This window comes from Anas platyrhynchos, chromosome 1, assembly GCF_047663525.1.
Source record: "Anas platyrhynchos isolate ZD024472 breed Pekin duck chromosome 1, IASCAAS_PekinDuck_T2T, whole genome shotgun sequence".
Taxonomy (NCBI): domain Eukaryota; kingdom Metazoa; phylum Chordata; class Aves; order Anseriformes; family Anatidae; genus Anas; species Anas platyrhynchos.
The window spans coordinates 55,455,722-55,473,065 of record NC_092587.1 but is presented as its reverse complement, the minus strand read 5'-3'; positions in this window follow the sequence as shown (position 1 = coordinate 55,473,065).

The window sequence follows — 17,344 nt, the reverse complement described above, 5'->3', positions numbered from 1 at the left end:
CCATCGAGTGTGTCCACTGCGGCACCAGTAACACACTCCCTGATTTCCAAAGCGCTTGTCCAGTCTGTCCTGCTGACAGTATGACTTTTTTTAGCTACCTCACAGCAGACTTTTACCTAGCATCACTGCCCTCCCTTGCTTATTATTTTTTTACCCTCTACCATGCAACGCACACTTCAATGCAGCAGCATCTGGAAATCTGTCTGTAAAGACAATCCCCTTCCTTCTGTAGACAAGCAACAGCCGTGCCAGGATTAAACTGTTCATTTAAGAGCGATCAAGTTTACATGTGTTGTGTTTTCTTTTATTTTACCAAAGGAAACACATGAGTGAGTGATTAAAGCAGACACTTGGGTCGGTGCAATTCATCGAGACTGCCGTTGTTTGCTTTGATGAGATTCCAGTCCGCGGCAAATTTCCTCCCTGTGATTAGCCTGGTGTGGAATACACAATGCTCGCTCCGCTGGCACAAGACCCGGGGAGAGCACAGACAGCATGTTTATGCACTGATGTGCTTGATTATTTATTGCAGCAGCATCTCGGCGGGATAGCACAGGTTAACGCAGGGGTTGCAGCTAATCCGCACCGGAGCTACTGTTGTGCCTTTCATCAGGCACACTGCGATGGTCCTGGCTGGGGAGACAGTGACAGCTTTCACTGAGCTCATCACCCCCCTGCACCCCACAAACGGCCCGTGGCAATTTTTAACCCTATTTGAGAGTCAGAGATTCTCACCACAGGGAAAAAAAAAAACAAGGATGAACTGCGACAATATGCGACTGCCCACTGTGCTTTTCTCCCTCAGTCAGGGATCTCTGCCTGCTGTCACAGTTTCATAATTACACGGAGTTTTGTGAAGGAGGGAAGGGGGAACCAAGAAGAAAGCCCATAGCCCAGGCAAGGGAGAGGACTGGGCTGCTCTATCAGATTAACAGCCTTCCAGAAGAGAGCATCATTTTGCTATCCATCCTCTTACGCCACTACCAACCTTTTAGGAGAGGTCTGGGTGAATCTGAGCATGACCCAGCCTTTCAACCTCTCCTGTGTGACCAGCCAGCTTTTGTTCAGCCTTGCCTTGTTTGCTGGGGAAGCCCATGCCTTGCCTGGTTAAGCAGCTCAGCGGTCACCTGCCCAGAGCAAGATACTTTATCATTTATGCAGATAGTCTGTTTTTAAAAGCCAGGGTAGGGATGCACCTGGACTCCCAGGGCACAGGCTGCAGCTGCTCTCCTTGGCAGCCTCAGCAGGTTTCATTTGCTGTTACCTTTGCTGCAGAGCGGTCACTTGGTGAGGGGCACCCACTGTCCCTGCTGACCCCACCACTTCCTATATAGCAACGGGAGCAACTCCAGCACTCCAGGAGGTATGATAGGCTTTCATTGGCTAGCAGGTCACACAACAGCCAAATCATATATAAAACTCAGATATTAATTGTAAAATAAATAAATAAATAAAAATTTTAAAAATGCCAAGGATAACAAAAGCTTTGCCAGCACTAATCTACTGCACAACAGGCATGCTAATACTCTGAGTGTGTTATGGACTTTGTTCCTATAGAGAGATAGAGAGATTTTGCCATCCTGGATAGCACCGCAAGCACCTTCACCCCTTTCTGGCCTCCCAGGAGCGTTGTCTTTGTGTCTAGGTCAGCACAGAGGGAAACCAACAGAGCCAAAGGCACATGGGTACACCCCAGTCCTGAAAGGGGCTTGCTGTGGTCCTGGCCACACTCACTGCAGTGGTCTGCACATCCTGCCAGGAGATCTAGGCCCCTACACACAGCAGAAAACAGTCCAGGGCTTGTCTGCTTGCATCCCCTGCTTGCTACTCATTGTTTCTCAGCAAAATTTTACAATGGGTTTTGCATGAGCAGGTTTCTGGGTCAGTTCCTCACCACTTTGTTGCTTCTGCCCCTGTCTGATCTCCCTCAGCATCCTGTTTGTTTTCCATGCTGGAGCTTTTTCTCTTACAGCATTCCTGTTGTAAGCCGAATTAGTCTTGCTACCCTTCTACAAGCACCTGTGTCCTTCTTTCACCTTCGTGGCTGACACTGCCTTCCATCTGCCTGATTTGTTGCTATACCCTAACCTTTTTGCACATCACAAAACAGCTGCCAATACAGAGTTGGAGGTCACTAAAAGCCCTGACAAATGGAAGTGAGGGCACCCCTCAGCAGCTCAGAAACCCCTGGGAGCCCTGGTACATGGCACAGCAGCTCTCCGGCTATCCAGCTGCTACTCTGGAGCCAGATATTCCCTTCCTATGCCTTGTGTTGAGCAGAGCCTGGCCACGCAGGCTTCATGCAACTTGCTCTGTCTGCAAGGAGACGCCACCTTTGCCATGCTGGTGAAATGAGCTTGCAGCTCACCTCTGTATTACAAACGCAGGGCTCCAAGCAAATATCCTGCCCCTGCAACAGCAATTCGGCCCCACCTGCTCTGTGCCAACAGACAGATCCTCGTGTCCTAAGGGAGCTTCAGAAGAGCTTTATCCCCGGCAAACAAGGCAGGCAAGATAAGGAAGGAAGGCATTGCCTTTGGAAAGCAGGCTCATATAAATAACCAACCCCTCAGATGGTGCTGCCTTCTCAACAACATGTAGCATAGAGGAGGCTGTGGGAGGGGGATCCTGTACTACAACAGTACCCTTTCCATGTGCATTTTGCTTACGCTCCTTCAGGGAGCAATGGGAGACATAGACTGGACAGGGCTCAGGTTGGTGTTTATGTCTCAGGCACATGGAAAATTACCAGCATTGAAAAGACCCTTCCCTAAAAAGAAACCATTGCAGGGCTTTGGTTCTGCCCATCTTCTGAGCTAACTTGCTGACAAGTCCCAGCCTTCAGTAAGGATAAAAGGCAGTGAAAACAAAACAAAATAAAAAGAAGCAAGACCTGCACATAAAGCTGTCAATCGTTCTCATTCTAAGATCTATTGTTTAATTTGTTTGGCAATTTTATTTTTTCCTATCTCTTTGTAATTACAACACAGTACAGAGTGTAAGATAACATCCAGTCACTGTAAAATAAGATTTAATTGTGTCATGATGAGATTCATTAGTTAATATTTGTATAGCACACTGAACATGTAAAGTGGTTAGCAAGTGCTAAGTACTAATATTGCTGCTTCAGAAAACAGAAGGGAATTCACTTTTGGGGGGCAGTAAAATCATGCTAAACATATGAACTTTCAGCCGGAGTACACCAGTGCTAGGTCTTTGCCTGGGCCACCTTTGTGCTTCTGGCAGCAGCCTTGCCCTTCTCTTGGACCACAGTTATAACACAAGGCCCTCAGTACTGGGGCTCTGATGAAGCACAGGACAGGATCTTTTTCTACCATCATGGTCTCTTGCATTATTTAGCATATCCAGTGCTGGAATGCCTTGACCTCTCCACCTTCCAACTTCCAGGATTTCCATAACTCCAAATATACTGTGTGAATATCTGGTGAAAGGCAATCTCAGCCCCTAACCCAGTGCTTACAGTAGTCAGGATTTTATTTTCTCTCTAAAGGTCTGGGACACCACAAACCTAATTTGAGTGTCTGTATCAGGGATACAGACTCTTAGCTTTGCAAATCTTTCACTGGCTCTGCTCACACTGTGGCACATTTAGCAAGGCAGGACACTTCTCCATAGAGCAAAGAAAAGAGAGGAGTCTGAGAGCTGATGGTCTATCACTGTGTTCTGACATTATTCCACACCTGCAGCAGTTACTGCTCTGCTATTGCTTTTTCTGTGACCTACAGCACCAAGTGAAATAAAGCCAACCTTAGGTATATATTGCAGGCCACCAGTTCAGGCATACCAGCAACTTTCTTTCTAGGCCCTGAGACATGCAGAGAGGAAAAACAAGAGGTACTTTGCTCTGCTATCATGAGCCAGACCATTGTCATGCCAGGAGCAAAAGTGGTAGGTCTGGTCCCTGACACTTTTCCTTCAACAGTCTATAGAGAAGCATGGAAGACAGTGCAGAGAGACAGGCTTTTCTTTAGTGGTCCCTCTAGCAATTTCACTTTGGCTGCTATGTATAGCCCCTAGGAAGTAATGAATGTGTAATAAGATCCACTGAGAACTACGCTATGAAAATGTAAAGGCCGTAGGGAAAAAGCACTTTTGGGAAGGAACCTATTAATATTTAATAATAAGCATCTCCTAATGTATACACTGAAGGGACTAACCTAATGTTGTGCAAACTTGACTTATAGGAGCGTGTAGGAAAAAATGCTACACGGTCATGTCACTATTATCTGACTAGCTGCATCCCAACCCTTCATCTCTCTGTTGTGTGAAATAGCACGGTTCACCCACTCTGAGAAGCAGCCCCGAGGCTGCAGTCTCCTGAAACTGGCTGTCCTGACCTCCTGTCTTAGCTTCAGCACTCAGGAGGCTGAAAGATTACATTGACAGGGCCAGGCAGTGCTCCCAGAGGTCTTCTTGACAAAGATATACAAGAGAACAGCCCTTAGGACATCAAATGCAGTGGGGTTGTCCCTGTCTGCCACAGGGAAACTTGGTGAGTTCCTCCCTTCATGAGTCCTCCCAAGGTTTGTATGACTGAGCTTGCATAATTTGTCCCCTTAGATCACAGTGCTTCCTTACAGCTCTGAGAAGAGTGCTGCTACAGGCATTCACTCATTTACATCCTCCCCATGCTTCCTCAAGCATGCAATGTGGTTTTCTTGCCAGAAGGCCAGTGATCAGCTCTCTGTGCCCAGTCCACCACCTTGGCTGGGTTGCACAAGCCACCAAAGCCATCGTGCTGCAGTGTCCCCTACCTGTGTGCACTGAGGTGTGCCACATTCTGCAGATTAACCCCCCCAGTCTCTCCATGTTCACTTATTCCACCTTTAGGAACAAGATCATCATGCACAGACAGACTAAACAGGGATGTAACAGAAGAGGAGTGGATGGTAAATATGCCGTGCAATGCAGCAGTCCCGTGAACCTTGCTGTGTAAGGCGGCTAACGAGCGAGACCACACACTGCAATATTTATTGTTGCTGAAGCACTTTAATTAAGTGGGAAGTGTTGGGAGAGTAAATACAGATGTAAAGCAGCAGCCTCCCGTGCAGAAACACCTCCCTCCACCGGCAAACCTGCCCTTTCTGACTGCAGATACCCTCCCTGTCCCGCACCTCCATGCCAACAACGCCTGGGGCTCAGGGAGACACCACGATGCTGCAGGCTCTTTGTGAGCTGAAACTCTCTAACCACAAAATAGCTCATTTTCCCCAGAATTTTTGACTTGCAGGCACAATATATGGACGTAAATGGACATAACAAGGTACCAGGACAGCGTGGCAGGCCAGGATTGCCACAGGCTGGTCCCTGCAGCCAAGGCGGGTGGGCTGGTTGTTGTTGTACTCATTAAGGCACTGGAATGAACAGATGTATTTCTCAAACTGCTGAGCTCAGCAGGAACTCTGCCGTTGCCAGCGTTTCTTGGAATCAGCTTCCTTATGGGGCTGCCTCAATGAGGTGCTTACCCACCTCAATTTCAGTTGCAATTTCTTTTCTTTATTTTAATCAACAGCAAGTCATGAAACAACGCACCAGCGAAATGACGGAGCGCCTTCTACAAAACGCCGAGTCTGCTTCTGGGCTGCCAGCACAAATGTCCCTAAAGGCAGAGCAAATGAGGAACCCAAGGCTTGCTCCTCTCTTTGCTCCCCATCTCCTGAGCTTGCTCAGCCAACACTTCCACCTAGCGGCCTGGCCACGCACGCTGGGACGATGGATGTCCTTGGGTGTACGGTGGGATCTGAGCTTTCTGCAGAGGAAAAGCGATAATCGTATGAAATAATTGGATTATTCGTCTGCTGGTGAGGGGGTCTGGATGGTGTCGGGCCAGTCACCTTTCCTCTCCAAACCGTAGGGCTGATTATCATGTAATGCTGTGCAGCTGCATACGACTAGCATGCACATTACAAAAGTAATCAGTAGTAAATTACTTCTGAGACAATATTCGGTGGCATGTAAATGATTACTTTGGGTAGTCATTTGGAATAGATGAGTTTTGCAAAGTAAGTTTAAACAACCCTAGCGGGGGGCTCTGTTTCCCCTGAGGGGGCGATCTGCACGGCTGAACAGCCAGCTCAGAGGCGTGCGTGTACACGGGTCAGTCTGGGCACTGCTCCCACCCTGCTCCCAGCCCCTTGTGCTTCCTGAAGTTATAACAGGGGAGAGAGGGGAGTCTGTAAGTCTGTGAGATAATTACCAGTTTACTGGTTTGCACTCTTATTTATACCCGTGCAGAATTCCCTTAAGGATGGTCTCTATTCTGCATGTGACACCAAGCCCCTGGACCTCTACATCCTCTGCAGGGTAAGAAGCAAGAACATCACAGCCTCAGCAGAAAGCACACATCATACTCTGAACCAGGGTTAGGCAGCAACGAAGTGGGGGTGATAGTGAACACCCATGGCACAGTCCAGAACAGAAGTGAGGCTGCTGAAGTCTCCATCCGATGCCTTATTTCTTAGGTTATTCTTTCTCCTTCAAACTCCTTACTATGGGATAAAGCCTCTGGGCAGCTGCAAGACAAAGCACCGCTATTACTCTTTCTTTCAGGGCAGAACAGCTCTGCTTAATACATTTTTAAAGACTGTATTCATCTAGGAAGACTATCAATAATTAAAAGAAGAAAACAATATTATTATGGAAATTAAAACACCTCTGAGTCTGTGAAAACACGGTGTTTCCTGATGACTTACTGGCATCCCTTCCAGCACTGGGACAAGCAGCACGGAGGGCAAATGGCATTAAGACATTTGTTCCCCAAAGGGGGCCACCCTGCTCAGTCTGGGCTGGTGCACATGGCTGATGCTCTGAAATGCAAGATATACTGACAAAGGATTTTTCACAATGTCTTGCATTTTCTTTGCTGTTTGCATTAGGGCAGTGAGAAATCCTTCCTTTTTTCTTGTCCTGTCACCACTGTGTCACTGTCTGTGATGGACCAGCAGGGATCAGTCCTGCTCTGCCACGGTGGGACAGCGAGAGCAGCCAGGCTCTGCACACCTCCATACCCAGGGCTACACCGCTTACAGTGGTGGCAGAAATGAACATCCTGCTGAGCTTCATGTTTCCAACACATTTAGCTAATATTAAACGACCTGTGTTGGACCTGAGAAACTGAGGACCAGCTGTGGTTGTGGTCCGCGTAATTCACAGGAACCATTCTTAGACATAGGGTCACACACAGTCATGCGCACAGACACTGCAGCATATGCGAATACTGCTCCGACAGGAATTAACTGCGACCTAAAGGAGTCCCTGCCATAAAATTGCTGCGGGCAAGACAGGCCTGGCCCTTCTGGAGATGTCTGTGCTGCAGGCACTAGTGCCTAGCAGAGAGACTTCAGCTGTTTTGGATGCCAGTAGCTGTGTAGCCTTGGCAACACGCGAGTTTCCCAGGGCCTGCCTGGCGTGTACTCACAGCTGACTTCACTTTCATTGAGGGCCAGAGTAGTCCCCTGGCACGCCGGGATGTGCAAGTGACAGGAAAAGGCCATCGCTGCTTTGATGCCCGTAAGTGGAGGTTAAATACAGGGAATGGAGCAGTGCCATAGGATGAAATGGCTTACTTCTCTGAATTTCTTAAAACCAGAGAGTTTACTTTGGATTGAGCTAGGTCTGGCAGTAATCATCTAATCTGAGGAGGAAAAAGCTGCCTTATCTCCCAGCAAAAAAACACTGATGACCCAGCACCCCACCACCAGACAGGAGTGGAGGCACCAACAAGACTTTCCTTCTGTATTTCTTTTTTCTATTTTCCTTCAAATCTCCTGATTCTCTCTCCTTTAAAGCAATGGGGGGATGAGCAGTATATCTGCAGTATATAGGTGACAGAATGGCCACCAGAAATTACAGCTCCAGCATAAATGATAGAGCACAGGTGTTCCTGGCTCAGTCCAGAAGTAAAATATCTCATCTCGGATGACCTTCAGGAAGCCACTGAACTACATTAACTCACTTGCCTGTGCCTCTGGATTCTGCATAGGTACAGGATTTCAACTTTTTCGTACCAGCTCTGCACCTATGGAAATTTTTCCTGGAGTCTTCCCTGTATCAGGAGCTACAAATAAGCTCTGCAAGTTTTTGGTTGAGTTTTAAATGTGTCTCTGTCCTCTCTAAGTGATGCATGTAAGCACAAGTGTGTCAGCTCTTAGGAGCTTGTTGCCTTCCAGTGTCTCCAGTAAAATCCAGTGCCCTCAGCTCAGGCTGGTTATGCTACTAGACAACTCCACTTCCAGCTTGGGCTTGTTTGCCTGAGGGTAGGCAAGAGTTAATGCTATCATACCTGCTTCTCCAGGGTGCACTACGTCTTTATCCCCTTGCTCTGTGCTGTATGCTAGGGTGGGTGCTTTATGGTCGACGAGTGGCATCCGCACCAGTCTCAGTGCTGCTTCATTTATTTGCTATCAGAAAGAAGCAGAAACAAATGGTGTGCCAGTGCCTACCTATTCTTTAGGGTTCATCCTGGAGAGGAAAATCAATGACTCAGGCCCTTCTTGAAGCATCTACATTAAAACAGGGGGAGCGAAGTCTGACATTTTGTATGTATGTGTGTGTGTGCGAGCGCATGTGCTTCAGAATTGCCATTCATCTCCAGTCTCCAAATCAACAATTATCTGGAGTCCCCCAGGAGGGAAATGTGCTCCTCTCATAAGCATGGAGTAATGACTCGGAAGCAGTGGCGTGTAACAGGATCCCCAGTGCTAGGCTTTGCCTGATAACCACATGCACTAATAAAATAACCTGGAGTTGGTTCCAGCCCTTAACGTTGCCTTATTACTATTCTATGGGGCCTGTGTTGGGAAGAGAAACACCACTTGTGTGCAAACTAATATCCAGATGCAAGCCGTGCCTGGCTTCTTCACAGGCCTTCATAAATTTGAGCAAGTGTTCGGTGTCTCTTCCATCTCATTGACCTGACAGGATGATCACTCCCTGCTACTGCGCTGGCTGTATCCCTTGTCAATATCCCGTGAGGAAAAATTCTACATTGATATATTTCCTTCCTAATTTCTTGACGTGTAACTTTTTTTTTTAACCTTTTCTCACTGCCTAACTCGATCACACTTGGGAGCAACGAGCAGTCAGCCTTGAGGGTTTTTTTTCTCCAAACACCAACCCTCTTCTTCCTCAAAAGGGCCAAAGGAAAAATAAAAGGAGGCCAGCACAAGACATCCACGGAGGATCTTGTAACAAAAATATCTTGGGTTTGGGGTGAGGTGGTGCAGTGCACCCAAAGGCATAGATCAAAAGCAAATGTTGAAATACAAATCAAAAAAAAAAAAACAAAAAAACAAAAAAAAAAACACCACCACCACCAACAATGCAACAGCTATTAAACTATGGGTTGCATCTAACCTTGCTTGACATGAGCATTCCTTTCCAGTATCTCCATGCTCTACCTATGTGCTGAATCCTTGTGCTTCCAAGGAGTCCCTTGAACAGGGAGAGCAGACACTTGTGTATTTGTTCTGTGATGTTATTGGTATTATTGATTATGAACACTTTCCTGTACATGTCTGCTTGCCTCCTGACAGAAGTTATAGTTATACATGCCAATTTTAGTTATATATTAAAAGATGTCTGTCTCTCGCTCAGGGGACCTTGACATCAGTTAAAATTGCAGCCTACACATATGAGAAGAAATCCAGAGCACGAAAGCCACAGCACTCATCTTGTGGTCCAATATGCTGTGGATCTTTGTGCCTACGTGCGTATGCATTTGTTTCAGTCAGACCCTGCCTGGATATGATAACAGCAGCAGAAGCCCAGACAGAGACAAGGGTTAAGAAGCAGGCAGAAGCAAAGAACAGACTGTGGGGAAGGTGGGAGGGAGAAGGAAACAAAAAGGCAAAGAATACATTAACATTTACTTCCTCTCATTTAGAGACTACAGAGCTCCCTGTCAAGAAACAATCACCCCCATTTTGCAGGCCAGGAGACTCAACATGCAGAGCAAAAGCTGCTTTTTCAGGGTCCCTTCCCAGGCAGGAGGCAAAGGGCCAGAGCCCCCAGCTCTGGTCCCAAAACCCCACAATGTGGAAACCAGCACCATGGTGTGGAGGAGAAGAAAGGCAGCGTGTAGCAGTGCTGGGAGGAAAGAAGGACCTATGCTCATGGAAGCCAGGCAAGTGAGAGATCATGGCTAAAGTCCAGCTTTCCCAAGTATTTATGATGATGCCAGGGAGTCTGGGGGACATCTTTTAAGCAAGGCAGGTGATGGGGAGCAAGAAGACGGCCCCATATTGCCTTGTGCTGCCTTGGCTTCAGCTCCCCATACTATGAAGGTTAATTTTCCATAACTCATGGAGCAGCGGGGAATTTCCACAGGACTGACAGAAAGCTTGTGTTGAGCTAATATTTTAAAAGGGTAAAGGAGACGACCCAGGTAATTATAGGCTTGTCAGGCTGACATCGATCCCAGGTAAAATAATGGAGCAGCTAATAGGGGGAATATAATTCATGCCCATCAGCAGGGGTTTATGGAAAACAGACCCTGTCAAATGAACTTAATATCTTTCTTAGCCTCGATTACAAGTTTGGTTGATGAAGTCGACAGGGTTGATGAAAAAACACTTTGATTTCTCCAAAGCATTCAGCTTGGTACCACACACCAGTTGGATTTAAATACTAGAACAATACAAAACCAACAGGGCATGTAGTAAATGGATTAAAGTGACCGATGACTGAAAATATGACTGAACACAGAGAGCTGACATTCTGCGTATGTGGTGCAGGTTGGGTCCCATGAGGGCTGGTGTATCGTATGATGGTATTTTACATAATACCTGTAATCTTCTGAAATCTGTTACTAAAAAATGGGCTACCAGTATGAATGGGTGGGTGGAAAACTGTACTAGAGGTAACTGATACGGATACATTTGTAATTTCTTGGTGAACTGGGCAAAAACAAGTATGGTAGAATTGGATAAATGTTTCAGTTGAGTCATATGTGAAGTAAACACACCTAGGAAGAGAAAATATAGGCAGTGCCTACAGGACAAGGAACAGGCAGGAAAGTTTGCAACAATAAAAATAAAAAAGAGTTATGGTCCCCAATTAGTCAAGCAGAAACATCCAGTGTGAAAGTGATAAAATATTTGATTAGAGCCATCTCTGAGGGCAGTAGGGAGACAATTCCACCTTTTCTTTGAAACTGGTGTAACCATTATGGAAATGCAGACTGCTCAGCTCAAGAAACACCCTGATGAGATGGAGAAGATCCAGGAGAACATTTCTGGGATGAGCAAATCTGCCTATCAAGGCACAACTACAATAGCCAGTGTTTCCTTTGCCAGGGTGATGGCTGCAGAGGTGATCTGACCACCATCCATTGGCATTCAACAGCGAAGAAGGTTTCTTGTAGTCAATAGCAATAGATAGCAATAGCAATGTTTCATTTCAGTGAGCTGGTCCTTGATGCATGATTCTGTTTCCAGTACTTATCTCCTGTGCCTATTGGAAAGTAACATTTACTTGTCCACTGCATCAGGACACTGTGAGAACAACTAAGATAACAGTTGAAAAGTGCTGCTTTGGTGCCAACTCAATATACAGTTATGTATTTTATTACTGTGTTTGCTCAGCACCAAGCAGACTGCAGTTTTCCTTTTACCCCAAATTTTGTTTTGTTTTGTTTTGTTCTGTTTTGTTTTTCACTTGAGAGGCACTGGGAAGGACTCAAGATAGCTGGAGATGCTCTCACAAAACCTTAATGCTAGGAATGCTAATGTGCACCACACACTGCCTAATTGCATACCCTGTACAGTGATTTAAGCCATGATACCAAGTTGAGCTAGCACAGATGGTTGTGTGTTATTAATTGATTGCTAATAGTAATAAATGGCTCCACAGTGTGGACTTGTAGTCCTATAAATAAAGTCCCCAGCATCTGCATTGACGGTAGGCAGCATGTGGAAATGTTCTGGAGAGAGGTGAGCTCCCAGTCCCTCTGGAATGCAAGCTGCCAACCTGCATCTTAGCTGAGTGACTGTTTATTTCTTATTTCATTTAGCAAAGAGATCACCAGATCCTTTGGGGAAATAAATAAATAAATAAATAAATAAATACGGCTGACCTCTAAGCCCACTCTGGGGGCTAGATTTTCATATTTGCTTAACATTTCCCATGTCCAGAAATAGAAGAGATGGGTGACTAATAGACATCTCACTCCTAGGTGAGATGATACTAGTGGCTGAAGAATATGCATTAGCTGGCATCAGCACAGCCAGAAAAAGGAGAAATCCACTTAGAGCTGCATCTCCTGTAAGATAAGCCCCAGGTTCATGGAGTGAGATGCCTCCTCCCTGCTGCAGCACTGAATTAAGTTTGTCATTTGTTATTGTGTCTTGCCAGCGCGCAAAATAGCAGCCCTGGGCTGTAATCTCCACTCATCTGAGTCTGCACAGTAATTGCTGGCAGCCATGGAAACCAAACTTCCCACAGTCATTTATAAACTTGACCCTCCTTGCTTCCTTATTGCTGTATTCAGCCAAGCCCTTGATGGGGGTAAGTGAAGAGAGAGGAAATCGTAAACTGCATTTGCAAACTAACGTTTGGCGGTGGAGCACAGAGAACTGGCCAAAAGCCCATCCTGTGAGCAGGAGCCTTTCCAACAACACCGCTAGGCTCTGCAGTGGGCTGCCAGTGGAGAAGATGGAGCAGTGCCATCAGCTGCGATAAGCTCCAGTTAATGACTAACAAGCCTTTATCTGCATCGCATGGGACGTGAGGATGGCCTCGTCACCTCCAGATCCTGCCACAGGCTTCCTGGGGGCCCTTGGCCATGCTATCGAACTCACCTTCTTCCTGAGTTCCCCCAGCTGGGGGTGGCAACAGCCCCCTTTTTCACAGCATCCACATGAAGGTGAAATTATGAAGGCCTCCAAGCAGCTCTATGATTCAGGCCATAGAAAGCCGAAGTACTTGTGTTGTTGTTTTCCTCAAGAAATGCTCAAGGGTACAATAAAACTTCCAAAAATATCTCTGGCCCACCTGAGGCTGGAGGACTATTTCTTCTTAATATGCTGCACCAGGTTGTTATAACTTGTCGTGACACATTAAGCCAGGCTGAATTATTTTAAAAACTGTGATACGTCTGTAGCAGGTCGGGCATACAAAGGTGGCTCTTTCTGGCACGGTGAATTAAGTAATCCCCCCTCATTCAATTTTTTCCTTTGGAAGCTAATTAAGGTATGCTAAGCTTGGTCAATTTTTCTCAAAGACAGACCTCCATAACTATTTAGATCTTAGTTAAAAGGAAAAGAATATGTTTTGCTATCATTATTTACCCAGGAGCTGTGTGCCAGCCATAAAGTTTGGCTCTATAGCTTAATTTCTCCCATGTTCAGATTTATTCCGAGCCAAGGTTTTTTGCTCGAGCCTAATGCAATGTGTTACAGAGCCGGGAAGGATTTAGTCTCCTTTTTCGCTCTTTTTAAAATACTGCCTGATGTAATGCATTTTTTCAGGTCAAAGGGAAAAATAACAGCAGCTGCATAACACTCTTTTCTTTTCCCCAGTCCATGTAGCCCCTAGGTCAGTCCACAGCCTCCGTATTTAAATTTTCCACCTTTCTCGGCTCTTAAAGTCTCTCTGGGGCTTGTAAGAGCTTTCGGACATCTGCGCTGTTACATCAGAGACTGGAAATGTAACAGGAGGGGAGTTCAAGCAGCAGCATTTGCTGTGCCTGGTTGCATCCACTCAAATTTGGCCTTCTAAAGATAGATGAATATCAACCTTTCCCATCTGTGTTTCCTCTGTCGAGCTTGCTAGTGGCTGGTTACTGAACTAAGTTATGAGAAAAGCTGTAGAGGGCAAACCAATAAATAAATAAATAAATAGAAAAGGTCTGTTATCATGTAATTAATGAGTGCACCAAAACAAACTTGCATGAAGGGGCAGGATTGAGCTTAGAGGGAGATCTTTAATTTTTATGTTTTCAGCCTTTGGAGTGTTTGGCTTAACAAGCTGGGTGTACCTTTAGCGTGCTTTGTTTTACAGAGGTACAGAGCTCTTTCTTATTAGGCAAGTCCACCACCCCTGAAGCTCTTACAATAGTCTAGAGTCTCTGAATGATCTGACCTGCCTTAGTGCACAAATGCAAATGAAACTTAATCACCAGCAGTGCATTCATAGCTAGTAGTCTTAGGGGAGAGCACAGGGACAGCATATGAGCAAACACACAAGGTCAGCAAACATGATGAAAGCATCTTTTTCACAGGCTCCTGTCCCACCCAAACCCACCCTGTGACGCAGAGCACATACAGGTCACCACCAGTGGTGTCCTGTGTGTCCATGCAGTCAGCTCCATTTGAGATGGTCACTAACACCTGGATGGGCAAGGCACCCAGTGAATTTACCCAGCTTTCAGATACAACACTGAAAGGAAACAAAAAAAACCTACAGCTTTCTCTGCACCTGCTTAATTCAGTTGCTGTGATTTCTGTGTATTGACTTGACCTAAATTATTCAACAGGGGAAGTTTATTAACAGAAGCAGCACATACGCTTGCCCTGTTCTTATTCTTCCCCAGGCATCTGCTTATGGCCACTGTTTGGTTGGAGGTGATGAAAAGCTGCTGCTTCTTTTTTGTTTGCTTTGTTTCGTTGTTGCTTCATTTGTTTGTTTGTTGTTTGTTTTCAGGCTGGCACATTTACTAATGACTACAAAAGATGCTTTACAGGTGAGGTGGAGAAAGGCACACCAAAATGTTCCACAGCCGGCGGGGCATGAGACCTAGGTGGGCAGGATTGGCCCCACTCTTTCCCCTTCCTGGTGAGGCCCATGAAGGTGGGAGCAGGCCCCTGGGACTGAAGGGAAGGGATATGTCCCCAGACAGACAGAGGGGAGATGGAGGTCAGCACCCCTTTTGTAGTCTCAGCCCTGAACAGCTGGAGCAGGACAGAAGAGGAACGTCATCAGACCACAGCATCAAGCCTAGACCCTCCCCTACCACAGGCATAAAGTATGAGATGTGAAACTCTGAAATTTATCCCCAAAACTTCTGGAAGTCCTTCCACCCACCCCAAACCACCATCCCCTCTCACCAAAGGACTAGCCACGGCAGAATCCTTGCCCGTTGGGTTTATTATAGCTTTTGTTAGATTCACTGCAGCTCTGTTTGGAGGGCTAAACATTTTACAACCAATCTTTGTGTAGTCACCCGCTCTATCTAAAAGCAGGATTTGACTTTTAAAAGCTGTTTCTGGGGGCACACAGCACCCTGGTAGAAAGACCTCCATGAGAGTTTGCTCGTGTGCTTCTTCCGAAGCCCATCTCTACCCCACAGCACAGCAGGGCCAGGCTGGGCTTCAATGCTGTTCACCCACAGCATCAAGAGAAATGGGGGAAGATGTGGTGATTCATCTCAATCTGCTCTCCAGAAGACAAAAGGAAAGATGCTGGTGGGAAACTGCTAGGTATACTTCCCCCAAAATCTAACTGTGCATGGGAAAATGAGCAGGCAGAGCATGGATTTTTATGTCATGTAGGACTTATGAGTATTAAGACTAATAGCCCCAGCAACAGCCAAACAAATAATTTTAGAAAACAGGGCTGGAAGGTCTCAAATAATATCTTGTCCACCTTGTTTCCATAAGGCTCTATCTACTGTATTTATAGTCTGTTCTTCAAAGCCTCTCATGATGGAGATGTCACTGCCTTCCCAGGCAATCTACTCCATCTCTTTATCTGCCATTACCATCAGGTAGCTTTGTCCTAATGCCAAACTTAAATTTCTCTTTCTACAAATTAAAGCCATTACTTCTTTCCTTCACCCCATTCTCCTTACTGTGGCTTTCTGTGTGTTTAGAAATCAATGTCATGTCTATCTTCATTCACCTCTTCTCTGGGTTAAGCCCAATTCATAGAAACATAGACACTCTTTCCTCACCCACCATGTTTTCCACCCTCTCTGCTCTCTGACTGTTACCAGCTGGCTCAGACCTCTCTTGCAGTGCCTGGTGGTTGTCCATATAATATTTTACTGGGCCACATTCCCCGTTAGCCATTTCAAATTCTAACCCTGCCTTCGAGACGTGTGTAGATCCCCTTTCAGCTCACCACCATCTGCAGATTTAATAATTCCCCAGTCCATCCAACAAGCTGATAATGAAAACACGGGATTATAGGAGACCCAGAGTATCCACTCAATAAATCTTTACAGTCTGACAGCAAATCATTGAAAACTTATCTTTAGATCTGTTCATCCGTTTTTAGCTACACTATTTTCCAGTTTGCATAGTTTGACGGCTGTAGACAGGAGTCTTGCTGTTGCCACAGTTCATGCAGTTGAAGCACGAGCCACGGTGTGAGAGTAACCCTTTCCAAGGGGGTTACTCTAGGTACACCCTCTTAAGAGATGGATTTTTCCATTAGAGGAGCTCTCAGTACAGCTATAGATGGCTGAGCTCCACTTCTGCTAACCGCAGTAAATGAAAGACCAGGCTCCACAGTGTATTTAAGAAGGGAAACCTTTCTGGAGCCATTAAGTTGCTAACGTCCATGTACGCAGACCTGAAAGAAAGGTGCTGAGTTGATGGATGTACTTGTCATATTTATGGGTTGTAGCAGAGTGATGAATGTGCTTTGTGGTTTATAATGTGATGCTCATTTAACTCTCCTCTTTAAGATCAGGTTGATTTATAGAATCCAGCATCACTACTGCATTTCAGTGGGGTGACAGGGATAATATTATATCACAGAGGTTTGTCAATTAGTCTCATATGACAAAGCCTGGCTCAAAGGGAGGCTTCTGTTTGAGAAGATTTAGCCCTGGCAGAACTGGATTCCTTTTAAGTATGTCTCTGTTGCTGGACTGACCCACTGATTTATACCCTTACCCACCAACTCAGCATGCATCAAGGACTGGGTTTAAAATTCTGCTTGGCCATGGAGTATTTTCTGACTTTTGTAGCAAATCTCTTTCTCCATCAGCCTCATCTTTCATGTCTTTTTAAAGATAATGGAAGTATGTCACTGCACCGAGCCTGTCTGAATTTAAGAAGAGATTGGACTGTGCACTTAGTCACATGGTCTGAACTTTTGGGTAGACCTGTGCGGTGTCAAGAGTTGGACTTGATGATCCTTAAGGGTCCCTTCCAACTCAGGATATTCTATGATTCTATGATTCTATGTACCTCAGACAAGTAATAAACAATTGGACAACATCCTAAAACCACCAGGTACATATGCATTTTAAACTTTTTCACCCTGGTAGGGCAACAATTGGAAAAATAAACCTAAATGTAACACAAAATAACATCATACTGTTTTCGGTGGGATTTTCCATATTCATTTAACTCAAAATATTTTGCGAGGTTACTGG